Source organism: Eschrichtius robustus, chromosome 11 (assembly GCF_028021215.1).
Source record: "Eschrichtius robustus isolate mEscRob2 chromosome 11, mEscRob2.pri, whole genome shotgun sequence".
NCBI lineage: Eukaryota > Metazoa > Chordata > Mammalia > Artiodactyla > Eschrichtiidae > Eschrichtius > Eschrichtius robustus.
The window spans coordinates 112,694,295-112,712,094 of record NC_090834.1 but is presented as its reverse complement, the minus strand read 5'-3'; positions in this window follow the sequence as shown (position 1 = coordinate 112,712,094).

The window sequence follows — 17,800 nt, the reverse complement described above, 5'->3', positions numbered from 1 at the left end:
CGCCGCTTCTGCTGGGCCTCCTTCCGGAAGAACCTCTTGAGCACCAGGTTCAGGTGGCTGAGGAGGATGAAGGGCGGGGCCAGGGAGGGGCGCTCGTGGTACTCCACGATGAGGTGGTAGCGCTGGAACTTCCAGAAGGTGTCCGCGTTGCCCTGCACCACCTGCAACGTGTAGCTGCGGACGCTTGTGGGCGGCGGTGGGCACACGGCCCGGCTCCCTGTGCTGTTCCCGGAGTCCCAAGGGCTCCCCGCCCCCCCGCCGTCCCCTCCTCCTGTGACTTCTCTCCACTCCTCTGGGGTCTTCCACTGCCCCCTCTGCTGCAGGCTTCGCAAACCCGGGCCCTACTCCCTGGGGGGCGGGGGCCTGGGAAAGCATCCTCACTCCACCCACACGCACACACCTGCCGTGCCCTGCACCACCTCCTAGGTGCCCTGACCTCCAGGCCCAACCCGAAGGGGAGCCACAGTTTTGGGTGACACCCCATTTCCAGGCCCCTCCTGGGGGCAGAGAGGTGACTGCAGCTTGAGGTCCGGAGGGCCAGGCAGGTCTGGGCCAGAGACGCTGGAACTAAGGGCCCCCGACGTGGACGGAGCAAGGCGGCAGGGCGGGCACCTGAACATGGCAATGAGCAAGTTCACGAGCAGCACGTTGGTGACCAGCAGGACGATGACCAGCCGGTTGGCGTAGAGGTTGGGCAGGAGGGCGAGTCCTCCAGCAGCAGGGGGTGCACGGAGCGGTTCACGCGGGCTTCTGAAAGGGGAGTGGGCTCGGTGCGGGCGGTGCAGGGCTGAGCCGCAAATGCCCTTGGGTATCGAGAGCTCTGTCCCGCAGTCGAGGCCACCCTGGGACAGAGGGCCCTGGTTAGGTGGCCAACTCTTGTGGTTTCCTGGGGATCATCTGGGCTTCAGCGCTGAGTTCCTGTCGTGGGACACTCCAGCCCTGGGTGGCTGGCCTGGCGGTGCTACCCCACTGCTGCTGGGCCGAGCTCACAGCCGGACCGCAGGCTTTGGAGGCAGCGCCAAGGCCGTGTGGAGGATCCCGGTTTCTGCTGGTTGCTTCGTGGGTCACCCCCAAGCACCACCACCACCGCCGCCAAAGGCTCTGCTAGAGCCAGTCTGGGGAGAGCTGGCCTCGGCGAGGGGAGGTGGAGTCCGTCCTGCAGGACTTCTCAGGGCCTTTATGGCTGTACTGCCTATCACAGGACTCTAAGCTGGGGGGCAGGTCTGCACCATTTCCAAAGCCTATGGAGGCAGAACACCCTTGACACTGATCACTGTGGGCATGGGGACGAGCCAGCCTGAAGAGTGCCCTCTGGGTGGGGCAGTGAGTGCCCTGGGAGCAGGCTGAGCTCCACGCCGTGGACAGGGACGCCCTGGAGGGGCCAACATCCTTGAGGGGCCCGAGGAGCCCAGCTCCAGCCCCTCCCCTGCCTGCCTCTACCCCTGCAGGGCCAGCCTGGACCCCCCACCCCATCCCAGGAGAAGGGAGGAAGGTGCAGAGGAAGCGGGGGGAGTGCGCAGCTGCGGGGGCCCCAGGTGCTGGGGCGCCTCCCCATCAAGAGGGCTCGTGGCTCCAGGTGGTGACCTCCACAGGCTGTGCGTGTGTGTGCATGTGTGTGCATGTGCGTGGACCCGGACACACGCCTGCATGTAGGCCTGTGTTTCTGTGACTGCTCCTCCTCCCAGTCTTCATGCTGTGACTGAGTCCGGGGGCACTGGGGGCCTCTGTCTCTCTGTGTGTGCCTGTGTCCCCGCCTCTGTGCTTGCGTGTCAGGCAGGGCCTGTTTCCGTGTGCGCGTGTCTCCCTCACGGGGGCGAGTCCCTCCTGAGTGAGTTACTGTGATGGGGATTGGCAGGTCCCCACGTGAGTTCCCTCCCCAGCTGCCCCCTCCCTCCCCGCCCGCAGATCTGCCCAGGGCTGATGGGTGACCCTCCCCTCTCCCTCTGGCACCCCGAGAGGTGGGCCAGGGCCAGGGCCAGGCCTGGAAAGCGTGTCTGTGAAGCTGTAAACCTGTCTGATGGAAGCGGCTCCCTGGTCACGAGACCCCTGCGTCTCCCCCTTAACTCTCAAAGGCGCCACCAGGCTAGGCTGGGAAATGAGTTGTCCTCGTCTCTGACCTCCTAGAGCCCAGAGACGGAGCTTTGCCCTGGTCGCTCGGCCCCCAGCTCCCGTGGGCACATGTGGGGCAGGGAGGGCAGGGCGGCCACCCGGGAGCCCGTGGGACCGCAGGCTACCTTCCCTCTCGGCCGTAAGTTAATTACTCTTGGCTGCACCACCGTGGGCTCACAGGGAGGGGCCGGGGCCGGGGGTTGGGGGGGAAGAGAGACAGGGAGGGAGACAGGCACCTGCCTGGGACAGGCCCTGGTCACGGGCTTTCCACTGTGGAACTCGGCCTGGCAGCCACAGCAGCACTTCAGGCTGGACCCCCGGGAGTCTGCACTTCCTCCATCCTGCCCAGGTGGCCCCAGGCTCCTGGGGCCCCCGAACCATGACAGAGTTCCCTCGTACCAGCGTGTGGCCATGGGGGCAGGAGTGACCCCCCACCCCTGCCTGGTCCTGGGGGCGCCCACCTCACTCCCCTCCTTCCGAGGGGCCCCGTGGGACTGAGGCAGTGCTGGGGGTCATGGTAGCATCCCCCAGCAGGGGCCATATGGTGCGGGCGGGGAGGGCTGGAGGGCGGGCAGGGCCTCGTTAAACTAATGGACTGGAAACTGGTGCCCACGGATGAGCAAACACCGGACCCAGTGCCGGGGGCTGGGGGACTAAGAAAACAGCCGAGGAAATGAGCCTGCAGAACACCCTAATTAGGAGGCAACTCCCATGACGGCGCAGCCCCACCCCCGCGCCCCATCCTGGAGGCCTGTTTGCCTCGGTCACGTCCTCATCCCATTGACAAATATTTACCAGGTCGTGGGGCGCTGACCTTGCCTCATTAGCTGCAGTGGCCGCGGTCAGGCCTCAGGGACAGTGTGCCCGTGATCGCCCGGTGGGCCCCGGGCGGCCTCAGTCTGACACCAGCCTGAGCGAATGATCCCTCCGCCCCCCTCCTTGCGCCAGGAGTGCCCAGCAGGGCGGGTGCCCTGGGCCCTCACACTGGCCCCTGGCTGCTGGCCCACCTTGCTTGAGGGGCTGGTCCCCCCCTCCCCCCCCCTCCCCTCCCCTCCCCTCCTCCCCTCCTCCCCTCCCCCTCCCCTCCTCCCCTCCCCCTCCCCCTCACTGAGTCCCAGCCATCCCAGGGCCTGTACAGGCATCCCCGCCGCCAGTCCAGGGCTCCCTGAACCCCCATGGCTGAGCCACTCTGCCCCCCACACCGTGCTGACTTGCGGGAAGTTCTCAGAGCCTCCACCAGCCCCAGCGCCCCCAACACCCCGTACAGGGGCCGCCCTGGAGACACCCCTCAGACAGACCACACACACCCGGCCGGAGATCAGGCACACACGCTGGTTGGGTCCCCAGAAGCACGGATGCCGTCAGGAGCGGCTTCCTAGCTAAGGGCCTTTCCAGCAGGTGGGTCCGGGGCTGGGTGCGGGGCCGGGTGGATGGGGGCTGACAAGAGACCTGATGCCCACTGGGGACATGCCGGGGGGGGGGGGGGGGCGGGGCAGCTGGAGGGCCCAGACCCCAGGTGACCTGTAGTGCCTACCCATCCCCCCTCCCGGCAAGGCTCCTGCCACCCCGCCCAGGCTGCTCTCTCTCCCTGCAGCCCCGTCTCCATCTCCAGCCCGAGGCCCGAGTTTGGGGCCTCCGCAGCTGACACACATCAGCCCGGAGCTGTCCCCTGCCGGACGTGGCCCTGTGTGGGTGGGCAGGGCCCGGGGGGCCAGCCTCAGGGACCCCCTGCTCTCAGCCACTCCAGGCCGGGATCTCCTGTGACCCTGAAACACCCCTCTCAAGGGCCACATGTCCGTAACGTTCATAACTGGAGTCGGTTCAGCTGCACCTCGGGGTGGGGGTCCTACGTGGAGCGGGCACAGAGGACCCCCCACGCCCACCCCCAGGCTGCGTGCTGACCATCGATCTCGTCCAGTGGGATCTGCCCGAAGATCTGTAGGTACGGCCGGTAGAGCACATGGCGGAAGACCCATTCCAGGCGCCTGTCATGGGGGTGCAGCAGCGCCTGGCTGGTCACGCCGTAGGCCACAAGCCACACGCTCGGGAAGAAGAGGAAGAAAAAGACGTCCCTCATCTCCACGGGGGTAGGCGTGTGGGGAGAGAAGCATCAGCCCCCGCCTGGCGGTGGGCCTCGGCCTCACCGCCCTCCCAGGGGCGGCGGCTCACCATCCGCTCCACGATGGTGATGTTGGGGCCCAGCTGCTTGTGGATAGCAAAGATGTGGGTGAGCCGGAGCGTGAACACCATGAAGTCGATGGCGAGGATCGTGCGGCCGGCCTCAAACACCGAGGGCAGCGTCCTGGCAGGGCGGGGGTAAGGCAGGCTGGACGGCTGCTGGTGCCCAGAGAGGGCAGGGGCTTCCCCCAGGACACACAGCACGGGACATACAAACACAGGGTTTCCGGGGCCTGAGCAGACCCATCCTGAAGGCAGCCCGGCCCAGCAGCCCAGCAGGGCTGCCCCTGCCAGACCTCTGGGCCCCACAGACCCGCAGGTGACACCGACGATGAACAGGAAGATGGCCCCCATGTCACACTTGTTCCGGTTGTTCTCCACGTAGAGAGTGACCTTCTTCACCAGTGCGTGTCCTCATCTGTGAAGAAGCCCTGGCAGGGGGCAGACGGCACCCCACCTAGCTGGGGACAGCCCCGCCTGGGCCAGGCTGTGACCGTCAGGGATCGGGGCTCCATCTGGAGCTGGGACGGGGCTCGGTGGGCCGGGCCCACCACTGACCTGCCGGCTCCCCTCCAGCACCAGCGTGAAGACCCAGAAGTAGAGGGTGACCTCAGCCCCCGCCAGCCCCTGGGGAGGGGGCCTGAAGTCCACCAGCAGGACGTAGGTGAACAGGAAGAGGAACGCGAAGTACATGACCACGTTCCCCAAGAACACGGTCATGGGCGCCCCCCCAGAACTTCCGCCAGCACGTGAGCAAGAAGGCGGCTCGTGGGCCCCGGCTGCTCTGAGTCCTCGGTGCCTTGGCCAGCTCCGCCGCCCTGCACCACGAAGGAGGCCACGGCCAGCGGTGAGACGGGTGGCCAGAGCCCCAAGCTTGCCACTGCCCACCGGGGTCCAGCCTCTTCTCCGCGTCCAGGCTGTCTAGCCCCTGCAGGTCCTCTGGGCCCGTCCTTAGAGGGGCCTCCTCACTGGGAGCACAGGGGGCCCTCAGGGACGTGGGAAGGGCACCCAGAGGCCCCCCGCTTGGTCCCAGGCACCCAACCAGCAGAGGAAGTGCTGGACACACTGCAAAGGGACACGGGTAGGGGGCGTGCATAGGGGGGCCCACACGGATGCTGGGTGCGGCGGGGGCCGGCGCCGGGGACATGCCGCCACCAGCCCCAGTGAAGCGCAAGGCCCCCCAGCCGCTCTGTCCTGACAGACCTGAAGGTGATGAGGTTGGTATACACGAGCGCCGGGCAGAGGAAGGCGCCCAGCAGCCGCAGGATGGGCGTGCCCGAGGCCATGTCCCCCCACCAGATCTTGGTCAGGAAGGCCTGAAATAAAGGCACGGTTGCCCCCCCCCCCCCCCACACCGCCCGTCCCCACCCCCACACCTCTGCCCTGCTGTGCCCGCAGCCCTGGCTCCTGGAGTCCCCTGGAGCCTCCGTCCTGCTGGGGAAGGAAGACCCTTCGATGGGAGAGGCCAGGCTCGGGGGTCCAGGAGGGCTGAGCTGAGAAAGGGGGGTTTCTGCCGAGACCGGAGGTGGAGAGAGGGCTGGACGTGGGGAGAGTGGCCAGCTGAGGGAGCCGGGCAGGCGGCTTCCGGGAACGGAAACCCCCCTCTGGAGCCCCCCCACCCCCATGGCCGGGACACAGGCAGCGGGAGGCGCATGAGGGGGGTCGGCTGGGGCACCCCATGTCTGCCCAGCCCCTCGCCCCACAGCCCTCCCCGGGGCTCACCTGCACCCCGTCGTGGGCGAAGAAGGCCTCGGTGTCGGCCTCGGTGCCCAGGTGCAGACACGTGGTCCTGCTCTATGAGCGGTTCCGGCGCACCAGCAGGGCGAAGGCGCGCTCCTCGCTGTTACGGTAGCGCTCGGGGAAGAGGTCTGCCCGAGGGCGCGGCCGCTGCCTCGATGCCCGGGCCAGCCCGCCTGCCCTCCTCCTCCTCCGGCCAGCCCTCTGCCCTGTGCCTGCCTCCCGGGGGGCTGGTGAGGCCCGGGAGAGGCCGGCCACATGGAGGCTGCCCACCCCGGCCCGGCCTGCCTGTCGGGACCAGGGGAGCCTCCCTCTCCCCGGGTGTCCCTGCCCGCCCGGCCGCAAGGCCCAGCTGGCCCGAGCTTTAGAGCTGCGTCCTCGTCAGCCGTGTACCCGTCTGCCCCCATAGGATTTGGGGAGGAGCCCAGGGGCCCCGCGGAGCACAGGGTCCCTGCAGCCCCCACTGCCTTGGCTGCTCACCCAGGGCCAGCTGCTCGTACTTGGCCTCACGCGGGGTGCAGCCCACCTCGGCCTCCGTCTCCAGGTGGGACATCTCTTTGAGGATCTTGCGGGTGGCCAGAGCGGCTGCCACGCCCTCCTGGCCCTGGGAGGCCAGGTCTGAGGATGCGGCTGCCTCCCCGCGCCCCCCAGGCCCCCTCCCCGGAGTCCTCACCGTGGCCCAGAAGTAGGTAGCCATCTCGTGGCGGTTCTGCAGCACCGCCCACAGGAACAGGTCCCTCCAGGAGCTCTCGCTCCTCTGGTTCAGGTCCAGCAGCCCCTTCTGTCCCGTGGGCCGCCGGGCCGGGCCCTGCTCCTGGGGGACGGGGGTGTCAGCCCGCAGCCTCGGCCCCGCCCGGCCCCCCGCCGCCCACTCACAGCTCATCGCCTGGAAGAGCCCACGGCAGGCGTCATGCGGGAAGTCCTTGAGCACCCGCGACACCTCGTGCAGGGAGAAGGCGGGCGGCTCCCGGGCCTGCTGGCGCCCAGCCCGGCCGGCGTCCGCCGGCCTTCCTCGCGCTTGCGCCGCAGCAGGTGGAAGGGCAGGCTCTTGGGGGGGCGCCGAGCGGTAGAGCTGCCGCAGCCGCCCGTACGTCACGACGTCCGCCACGTCGGCGCCACCGTCCACGAAGAGGCGCACGAACTCGGGCTTGTTGCTCACCAGCGCGTCCATCATCACCTCCTCCAGGTGGCGGGACTGGGCGGAGGGTGAGAGGGAGCCGGTGGGGCGGGGCGTGAGGACCCTCGGCAAGGCCCCCGCCTGTCCCGCTGCGCCTGTCCCGGGTGGCCCACACCCGCCGCAGTTCAGCCCATCCTGCCCTGGGGGGCAGACGAGTGAGGCAGCAGCGGGAGGTGCCCCGGTCTCCCCCGGCCCGCGCAGCCACAGCTGGGCCAGGATGGACCCGGACGCCACCTGCCCCAGCCCTCCACGCGTCCCTGCCCGGAGCTGGCCAGAGTCGGGCGGCACTTCCACTCCACGTCCCCGTTGAGGATCTCGCTCCTGGCGATGTCCACGTGGTCCCAGGCCACGGCCAGCTGCAGCTCATCCGGCTAGTCCTGTGCCTCCTGGCTGTGGCTCTTGCAGGCCGCGGGCGGAGCGGGCGGAGGGCGTGAGGGTGAACCTAGACGCCAGCAGAGCCGCTGGGCACAGGGTCCCTCAAGGTGAGTCTCCTAGACGCACAGCCACGGGAATGGCGCCCTGGTTCGCTCCACACCCTCTAGATTCACAAGACATCCCAAGACCCCCAGGAGCCAATGCCGGGAGCGCCAGGACCCCAAGGGGACCCCAGGGGTGAGCGGAAGAGTGGGGAGCCGGCAGCCCGTCTGGAGGAGACTCCCCTCCCTCAAGGGTGTCCCGGCCCCCTGCCCCGCACAGCCCCTCCCTGCCGGGGTCTGTGTGCCCCCCCAGCGGTCGGCCCCTCCACAGGTGTTTATGTCCAAGAAGAGGCACATCAAGAGACAGCCAGAAAGCGGAGACAACCCGAGTGTCCATCAACAGAGGGACAGAGACACAAAATGTGGAACATCACTCCACCCTAAAAAGGAGTGAAGCCCCGACACAGGCTACAACGTGGACAACCCCCGAAACATCGTGCTCTGCGAAGGAGAGCCGCCAGGGGCCACACAGAGTGTGATCCCATCCTCAGGAAATGCCACAAGTAGGCAGATCCTTAGAGACGGCAGATTCGTGGTTGCAGGGGGCTGGGGGAAACTGGGGTGACTAGCAGGGGTCTTCTGGGTGGTGGAAACGTTCTGGAATTAGTAGCAATGGTGCACAACCTTGTGAAAACACTAAAACTCCCTGAGTTAATTGAACACTTTAGTTTTTAAAATTGTGATAAAATATAGTAACATAAAACTTGCCAAAGGCAGGACTTTCTGTGGATTTGCACGGAGGCCTTGGTAGGCTCTGTATTCCTCCAGTTTTGTTACATGTGCTGCCACCGCCGAAGTGAGCCGTGACCGGTACACACGCCCACACACTCACACACACAGCAGAGTGCAGCCGTGCCAGGGGTCCCTCCCGGCCACTGACAGCCCCCAGGCGGCGGCCCTGCCCCTGGAGGCCGAGACCCAGGATGGGGCAGGGGCCGGGAGCCGCCCCTCACCAGGCTGGTCCTCCATCTGCCTCCACCTGGTGCCCTCCGTGGGCCTCCCAGCGGGCGCGGCCAGGCCTCACCTTTCACCCGCGCCTTGAGGATGACCGTGTCCAGCTCCTCGGGGCCCTCCTGCTCGAAGTCATGCACGGTGAGCAGGTGCGGGTGGGAGGTGATGTTCCGCAGCTGGGACACCAGGACAAAGGCCCCGAGGTTGTATATGACCCCACGTCCCCCAGCGAGAATGCCAGCCCTCTGCCCACTGGGCCCAGGGCAGCCCCGCCCCACAGACCGAGGCTCCGCCCCCAGGCGTGAGGGCCTGAAGCAGGGCTGAGCACGGGGCGGTGGGGTGGCTTTGCAGCCAGAGGGGCCGGGCATGGGCGTTGCAGGGGGCGGGGTCTGGGGTAGGGACCAGCGCTTGGCCCTCCTGACTGCGGTCTCGGGCGGCTCATACCAGTTCTGTCCAGTGCACGATGTCCTCCCAGGAGAAGTTCTCACTGGGGAACTTCTCTCTAAACTGCTTCTCGGCCACCTGGGGCACCAGGAGGTGGGGCTGGTTCATCAGGGCAGCAAGCACGTCGGCGATGCCCCCCGAGCCCGCCAGGATCAGCCACGGGCCGGCGTGCTCCACAGCCCTGGAAATCCTCTGAGGCGGGCAGGGAGGGACAGCAGGCCGAGTCAGCTCCAGGTCCGTCCCTGCCCTGGCGGGGGGCCCTGCAGGAGGCCCCCACCTGCCGCCCCTACCTACCTCCAGGGTGCTGGGGTCACCGTTGACCAGCAGACAGAGGACGGGGATCTCGATGCTGCTGGTGCCTGCAGACGGAGCACAGGGTCCACCCAGGTGCCCGGGCGAGCGGAGGGCCCTGGGACCCTCCCCGTGGGGTGACCACCACGGCCTCAGACCATCAACTTGCCACGTCTTCTGGGCAAACTCCAGCCAAGAGGCTTTTTCTAGAGAAGTGCAGGCTCCAGGCTGCCCCGTCACCCGGGAAAAGGATGCCAGTTCCGCACCTCACTATCCGATGTGGCCGCTTCGTGACTATTTAAACCTCAAGTTGAATATTCAGTCCCCGGCTGCACCAGCCACATTCCAAGGGCCTGGCATCTCTCCGCATCAGGGCAGAAAGCTCTATTGACCACCTGCCAGGTCATCCGAGGCCCACAGAGCACATCGAAGAGGTAAAGGAGGGGCGCTGGTCAGTTTTTTCCCCAAACAAACCAGAAATGAGACTTTCGAATGTGAAGCCCCAGAGAAGCCTGGACCTGCTGGGTAGGCTGTGCGGGAGGAGCCCGGAAAACTGCTGGGAGGACTCCAGGCAGGCGGGATCGTCCCCCCTCCCCACCCCCAGCAGGGTCCCCTCTAACTCCTAAGGCGCCACCTGAATGAATGTGGAGGATCCTTGGGTTGCGTGGGCCGCCAGGCATCAGGAACACAGGGCTCAGCACTGCACCACGTGGTGACGGTTTAAACACAGCTTCGGTTGTGTTTTCGTTAAAGAGCGCTCAGCTGACAGATATTTCGCATTGCTTATAAATATTGTAAGCAATTATACATATCTTGTTTATAAATGTTAGTCGCCCACTAGTGTTAGCAGATCCAGCTTTCGAACCCACCACTGGCCACAGCGGTGCCCAGGTCTCGGACAACACTGCCCCCTGGTGGCACCTTACCTCGGGCCAGTGGAGGGAGATAGGCTTCTTGAAACTTGCAAATCTCATTTTCTTTCCAAAGCTCGGAGCCCACAACCAGAGCCTCTAGCCAGGGGAGCCCCACTGGAAATGGACCTGCAGCCACTCTGCCGACTGGTGGGAGAGTCGCTGCCTGGCAGGGCTACTCTCCACAGCTGTGTCCCCTGTCGCCGTGGCCGGCAGCTCCCCCTCCCAGGTCTTCCCAGTGGCCTGAGTCTCAACACTCTGGCAGGCTTTGTGCCTTCAGCCGGGAAGGCCCTTCCCTGCCCGCCCTGGTGGTCCTTCCAGCCCTGTCCACACGCTGTGGCCACCCCCCTCCCGTGTTCCCTGGCAGCCAGGCGGGCCTCACCCCCGTAGCCGGTCCTCTGCTCCGAGATGTGCTTCTCCAGCCTCAGCCGCAGCTCAGTGGGCTCGCTGCCCTCCCCGGGGCGCCCGGGTCCACCAGGATGAAGTGGGGGTGGTTGCTGTTCGGGGCGCACAGGGGGCCCTGGCGGCCACCATCGTCCATGGGGTAGTGGACAGGGCTGTCCTCCTGGGTCCCGCATGCACATCATGAGGCCTGGGCGAGGCTTCTGTCCAGGCCCCCCGCCCCCCAGATGGAGGGAGGGCTGGCTGCTGTTTCAGGGGGCCCAGAGGCAGGCACAGGGAGGGGACCCTCTAGATAGAGCCCAGCGCTGGGGGGAGCTTCTCTCACAGGGCTGCCTGGGCCTCCTTTGGACCTGCCTCAGACCCCTCCCCCAGGGTGGGAGCAGAGGCCACTTGCCCAGAGTCACCCAAACTTGCGGGGCGGTGGCCAAGCCAGCCATTTGGGCACCGATCTGTGCGGGATCCTTGGAGCCCAGGTCCCCATCCCAGGTCTGTGTGGGGTGGGAGCCTGGCAGCCCCCTCCCCATGCCGTTCCCTGGGCGATGCTGCCACCTGCTGGCCACATGCTGGGCACGCGGCTCCCAGCTCCCCCTCCGGTTCCTCCCCTTCACCCCCCTCCCCCTTCCTGCCCTCCCCCCCTTCTGCCCTCCCCCTCCCCTGGCTCTGAGTCATTTCACTGCCTCAGTCCTTCAGAGCAGCCTCGCTCCCCCCCACCCAGGCCCGTGAGCCCCCGAGGTCAGGGGCTGGTCTGTCCACTGCTGGCCTGTCCGCTGTGGGGGGACTCAGTCGCAGATGGAGGGCCGTGGTCAGCTGTGAGGCTGCCATGGTGGCCTCCATAAGGCATGCCCTCCTGCCCTGGGGGGTGGCCGATATTCGGGGGCCTCCCAGGCCCACTGTGTCCCAAGGCCACCGTGCCCTGAGCCAGACGCTCACCTGGGCGTCGTCCAGAAGCCGACGGTGCAGCACGTGGCCCAGCGAGGCGATGCCGATGGCCACCACGCGGGCCTTGGTGGACGTGCTGGCCGGTGAGTGGTCATGCACAGCCTGTCCGACGTACCGGGCAAGGCCCACACGGAGCGCGCTGGTCAGGATCCAGGCACCTGCAGGCCCGGGAGTCACCACGCCCAGCGGCCCCAGGGCCTCCCCAGTGGCCCCCGCCCCAGGGCCCCCTCCCGCCTTTGGGGTATCTGCTGGGAGCTGGCCCCGCCAGGTGCCATCTGGACAGAACAGGCCACGACTCTGTCCCGTGGCCTGTGCTGGGCCAGAACCCAGGAAGATCTTTCCAGATTACAAAGCCCTCAGCCCAGTGGGTGCACAGACCGGGCTTTTTGTCTTTTCTACAATCAATCATTTCTGGGGTGAAGGAGATCAGAGAATCCACGTCCTTGACTGGGTTTTCTGAAGGCCCAGCCGGCCTGAAAATAAAGCCCAGAAGTTTGATTCTGACCCCAGCGACTGGCCAGATTCCTCGGGCCAGATTCCTCCCCCAGGGGAAGCAGAGGGGGCGAAGGGGGCCCACCCACGGGCAGCGGGGTGTGGAAACTGGCGCTGCCCCCGGGTGTCTCGCTGAGGCCTGCGGGCCCCACGGTGTGGCCGGGTCCTCCTGGGGAAGGCGCCTCTGCTGCGTCCCTGGAGCTGCTCCCACTGCCACCGTGGCACCGTCGGGGAAGGGTGACCGTGGGGTTAGCGGGCTGCGGGGCAGAGGCCCTGGCCCGGGGCCTCACGTGTGCTCTGAGCCGCCTTCACCAGCCCCTTGCGCAGGACGTCCCGCAGCCACGGCTTCAGGGCGAAGGGCCGCTCCTCGCCCACCAGCGACACCACCAGGTTGGGGGCCGGCAGGTGCCATTCGGTCAGCAGAAGGTCAAAGAGCACAGACGGGGCCACGCCACTGGGCAACTTCACGAACTGCAGGGCAGGGAGCAGGGGTCCTGGGTGAGGAGGGCACTGGGCACAGGGTGCTGGGTATGGGGGTGCTGAGCATGAGTGTGTTGGGCATGGGGGTACTGAGTATGGGGGTGCTGGGAATGAGGGTACTGAGTATGGGGGTGCTGGGCAAGGGGGTACTGAGTATGGGGGTGCTGGGTAAGGGGGCCCTGGGCATAGGGGAGGGCTGGGCTCCACGGGGATGGGGACAGGGTCGCAGCCAGAGGCCAGGGCTCCCACAGGCCCCGTCTTGACCTGCTGTGTGACCTGGGTGTCCCCATCGCCTCGGGAGTGGCTGAGGCCAGAGAGAGGAGGGCTCTGGACACGCCGTGCCTGGGGGTAGGAGGCAGGGGCCGGAGGGCGCTGCCAGCTCCACAGCTGTCTCCACCTGGGGATCTGAACAACCCCTGTGCACCCGCCACCCCCGCTGCGGGAGAGCGGGCGCCGGGGCTCAGCGTTGAGGGGAGGACGTGGGGTGTGGGCAGCCTCTCACCTTGCCTCGCTTCTTCCCAGACCCTCCGAATTCGATCTCACCCCGGCACAGGCCCGGCCCCTGTCGGTCGCCAGCACCCCCGTGGCTGCCAGGACGGGCGCCCCCGGCACCCTGCATGGGGCCCTCTCTGCAGGGACAGAGCCCACTCCTGAGGGCGCGAGAGGCAAGTGCTGCCCCCCGTCCTGCCAGAGGCCGGGGCGCCTTCACCAGGGAAGCCCCTGTCCCCAGGCGCCGCTCTGGCAGAAATGGGGGGCCACCAAGAGGGTGTCTGCCCCGGTGCCCTTCCCACCGGCTGGCCCTCCTGAAGCCCCACCGTGTCGGCTCCGTCTCCCCCTTCCCCGGCCCCGCCTCCTGGCCCGCCCTCCGCCCCCCATTATGCGCCCACTCACCCCTCCCTGGGAGCAGCCAGCCGGCCACGCCCATCGCCACTTCTGCAGAGGCTTTGGCAGGGGGCTTCCTGGAAACCCCAAAAGGCTCAGTGGAAGTCTCGCAGCCCAGGACACGGATGGGACCCTGGCTGTGCCTGGTGCCCCGGCAGAAAGCGGGTGGGAGGCGAGCAGGTGAGGGCTGTGTCCACAGCTCAGGTGCAGGGGGACCTGGGGGGCTGGGCGGGAGCCGAGGTGGTAGAGACGCCCCTCCTTGCCCAGGTGGGCCCAGGAGGCCCGGGGAGGGGAGGCTCTAGCCACCCGCCGCCCCTCCCACCACCCAGGGACCTTCCCACCGAGCCCTCACCCCTGGCCCAGCGCTGCCCACGTGCCCGGCGGGGTTGGCACATTAGCAGAGACTCGGGAGCCACGCCAGGGTCCCAGGAGTGGCCCGAGTGACAAGGACCTGGGTTCCATCAACCTGCCTGACAGCAAGCACCCCCAGCGCCTCCCGGACCCACTGCCGACGGCTGCCAGCCAGGGCCCAGCCCGGGCCCCCCACCACCCGCCCATGGCTCCCCATGGCCCCCACTGCCTGTCTCCAGTGGCTGCTCTGCGGGCTCAGCGGGGAGAGCGCGCCCGCCCGGCCCCCCCCCCCAACCCCTCGCAGAGCCTGGGGCCAGAACACAGGAGGGGCAAAGGTCTTCTCAGAGCCGGTGGGACCCCAGGTCCCAGGAGACCTGAGAGGCCCACCTGTGAAGCTCTGTCTCCCTGGTCGCCCTGTCCATCACGGGTGTCGGCAGCGCCCCGTTCAGCTGGGGTATTTTCCCAGCTTCTCCAGGGTCAGCCCCACCCCCCGGACGGATGGGGCCCTTTGGGAGAGGAGAATGAATCTCTCGGTAAAACGCTTTCCTACGGCGGCTCCGGTTCTCAAGGCCAGGCCAGCCCTTTGTTTCTTGGAGAGAGGCCACCTGGGTACACAGGAGGGGCCGGTGGGGGGGCACCTGCAGGCATGACATGGTCCTCCCACTGTGTCCCCCAAAATCATGTGTCCAAGCCCTAGCTCCTGGTGCCTGTGAATGCGCCTTTTGTAGAAATAAGCTCTTTGCGGATGTGATCAGTTTAAGAGGAGGTCATTAGGATGGGCCGTCATCCAGTGACCTGAGCGTCCTTATAAGAAGAGGGAAGAAGCCAAGTGAAGATGGAGGCAGAGAGTGGGGGGATGTGGCCACAGCCCAGGGACGCCTGGACACCCAGAAGCTGGAAGAGGCAGGAAGGACCCTCCGCTGGAGCTGCTGGAGGGAGCTCGGTGGTGCAGCACCTTGATTTGGGATTCTGGCCTCCAGAGCAGGGAATCAGTTCCCGTTGCTCTCGGCCGCCCATCTGTGGGACTTCGTCACAGCTGCCCAGGGCACTCATACAGCCCCTATCCTGTCCCTGCCCACCCCCCCCCCCCCCCGCCCACACCCAGGCCCTGTCCCCAGACACTAGCCTCCAGTATTAAAAACCCATAATCACCAGCATGGAAAGGCCATATTCAAATCCCACTCCCTGCTCTGGGTGGGAAGCGGGAGGATTGCATCCGCCCCCGCCCCCCAGGGCTGGGCCTGATGCTGTTGGTACCAAGAGCCTCTGAGGCCGGGCCCTGCCAAGGCGCGGAGGGGAGTGGGGAGACCTGCACACGACCACACAGCCGGGGGGAGGCTAGACCTGGCCTGGGCTTGGGCACCAGCCAATGCCCACCCCCTTGGCACTGCCGCCCTCTGGGTTATAACTGCAGGGGTGTCCCAGGGCGGCTGTAACGAGCGACCACCAACTGGGCATCTTAAAACAACAGGAGTTGATTCTCTCGTGGTTCTGGAGGCCAGAAATCCCAAAACAAGGTGTCGCAGGGCTGAGCCCCCTCCGGAGGCTCTAGGGGAGGGTCCTTCCTGCCTCTGGCAGCTCTGGGGGCTCCAGGCGTCCCTGGGCTTGTGGCCGCATCCCTCCAGCCTCTGCCTCCATCTTCAAGTCCCCGTCCGAGTCTCCCTCTCCTTATAAGGACACCGGTCATCGGATGAGGGCCTCCCTACTCCACTATGACCTCATCGTAACTAATAGCTTCAGCAAAGACCCTCTTTCCAAATAAGGTCATGTTCTGAGGTTCTGGGTGGATATGAATTTTGGGGGACACTCTTCAACCCCAAAGCACGGGCAGCGACGTGGGATGTGCTCGCACCATGCGGGGAGGGTGGGGCTGAGCAGGGGCCTCGCTCCCGCCGGGGCCTGGCATCCCTCCCACCGCTGGACGCACCCCCGGCCCGGGGGGTGTGTGGGGGCTGGGCAGCACTGGTGTGCTCGTAGCCCGAGAGCCCCGGGTTTGCTCCCCCAGGGAGGGGGACCTGGAGGGGACGGCGGCGGGGGGAGGGCGCTGTGGTTCTCCCCCTCCCCCTAGCCCACGTCGCCCTTTCCTCACTGACAGGGCAGGTGGTCCTCACCGTCCCCGGGGCCACGACCAGCTCCCCTCACCCCACGCCCTGAAGGCCTGGGCCCGACCCCTGGCTTCCCAGCCACGGGGGGCCAAGGGGGCATTGGGGTCCTGCGCTGAGAGCCGGGGGGGCACTGGGCCAGACACCAGGCAAATGGGGCCACCAAGGGGGAAGGACATGCAAACGGTGCATTTGCATGAACAGACGTCCGGTCTTTGACAGCCCTGTTCCCGGAAGGGGCGGGAGGGGGGTCTGGGCAGCTGGGGGTCCTGCGTCGCCCCCCGCTGGAATCCAGCCCCCCCCCCCCCCGACAGCCGACAGGGAGCACAGAGGCAGGATCTTCAGCCCCAGCAGCAAGGGCACCGGGGGCTCTTGCTCGGGGGGCAGACGGCCGCCCCTGGTCAGAGGCCACCAGGGAAACGGCCCCAGCGCAGGCGGAGCCGGGCGGCCAGGCCCCGGGGGTCCCAGTCCACCCACCCCCTCCCGGGCTGTGTCACTGGGCAAGCCCCTCACCCGCTCGGCCCCTCTGCTCCTCCCTGAGATGGGGAGGAGGGGGCACACAGGGGTCCCACGCTCAGCAGGGCGGCGGTCAGCACAGCAGCCCCCGGCCCCCAGTGAGGACACGGGTCTCCCGGGCCAGGAGAGGGGGCAGCGAGGGGGCACAGCTGCCCACGCGCTTGTGAGCCCCCCAGCGGGACAGGCACCGGCTCTGAGCCCCGGCTCCGCGGGGCCGCCCCCCTCCCCTGCAGAGGGACCGTCTGGAAGGCCGGGCTCTCCCCAGGCTCCGGAGGAGGAAACGGAGACGAGCGGCAGCCTGTGGCCAGGGTGGACGGTGCCCCGACTCCCGCTCCCCCCTGGGGGCTGGCGGCCAGGGCGCCCACCTGCCTGCTTTCTCCCCGGGCCTGGACACGCGGGGAGGAGCGGGTGGAGGTGCCCACAGCCTGGCGCCGCCCCTCCTCCTCCCCGCCGCCACGCCCGGCACCTGGGCGGCCAATGCCGTGACCAGCGCCGGGCGCCACCCGATCTCCGCCCCACCCGGCCCACAGGCCTGCTGCGGCCAAAGCCACCGGGCGCGAGGGCCAGCCTTCCCCGGGCCTGACGGGCCCCGTGACCCCCTTGGGCGTGACCAGTCTCCCGGTGCCAAGAGGTGGCCCCGTGTGGGGCTGGCTGCTGTCCCTCCCTCCCTCCGCGGCCTGGGGGGGGGGAGGGGACGGCTGTGCCACACCCGTGTCTCCGCCTCCCACCGGCCCTCAGTTTACCTCTGCAGCAGGGGGGGATGGCCGCCTCCAGGGGGTGTGGCCGGCTGGCCCGTGGAGGACGCGTGGGCAGAGACTGGGCCCACAAAGCTGAGAGGCGCCGGTGCCCCGTGTGTGCTGTCCTGGAGGGTGGCACGGCCGGGCCAGCTGTCAGGCTGTCAGCACGGCAGGCTCCGCAGACACTGTCCCTTCAAGCAAGGGCAGGACAGGGCAGCACGGGGGTGGCCCTGGAGCCCCACAGTCCTGGCTCACACCCTGCAAATCCTTCGGGCTCCTTAACTCTGGGCCTCAGTTTCTCTGAGAAAATGGGGATCTGAGTAGCCCAGCTTCTGGGAGCTTGCGGGTAACACGTGAGAACAGGTGACTTGCTGTGTGCCCCTTCCCCAGAGACCCCAGGACCCCCTCCCAGGGACCCCTCATCCCCTGAGCTCTGGAATGGGGGGGAGACCCTACCCAGGCCCTGTGCTCTGGGACCCCTGGTGGCCTCTCAGGTCTGGCCCGTTGGCCACCAGGGGGCGCCCCAGGACCGCAGGCTGGTGGAGGTGGCCCGGCCGGTGGAGGCCGCTTTGCCCCGGACACGAGGGCTCCATCCTGGGCTGGGCACGTCCCATCGATGGGCCTG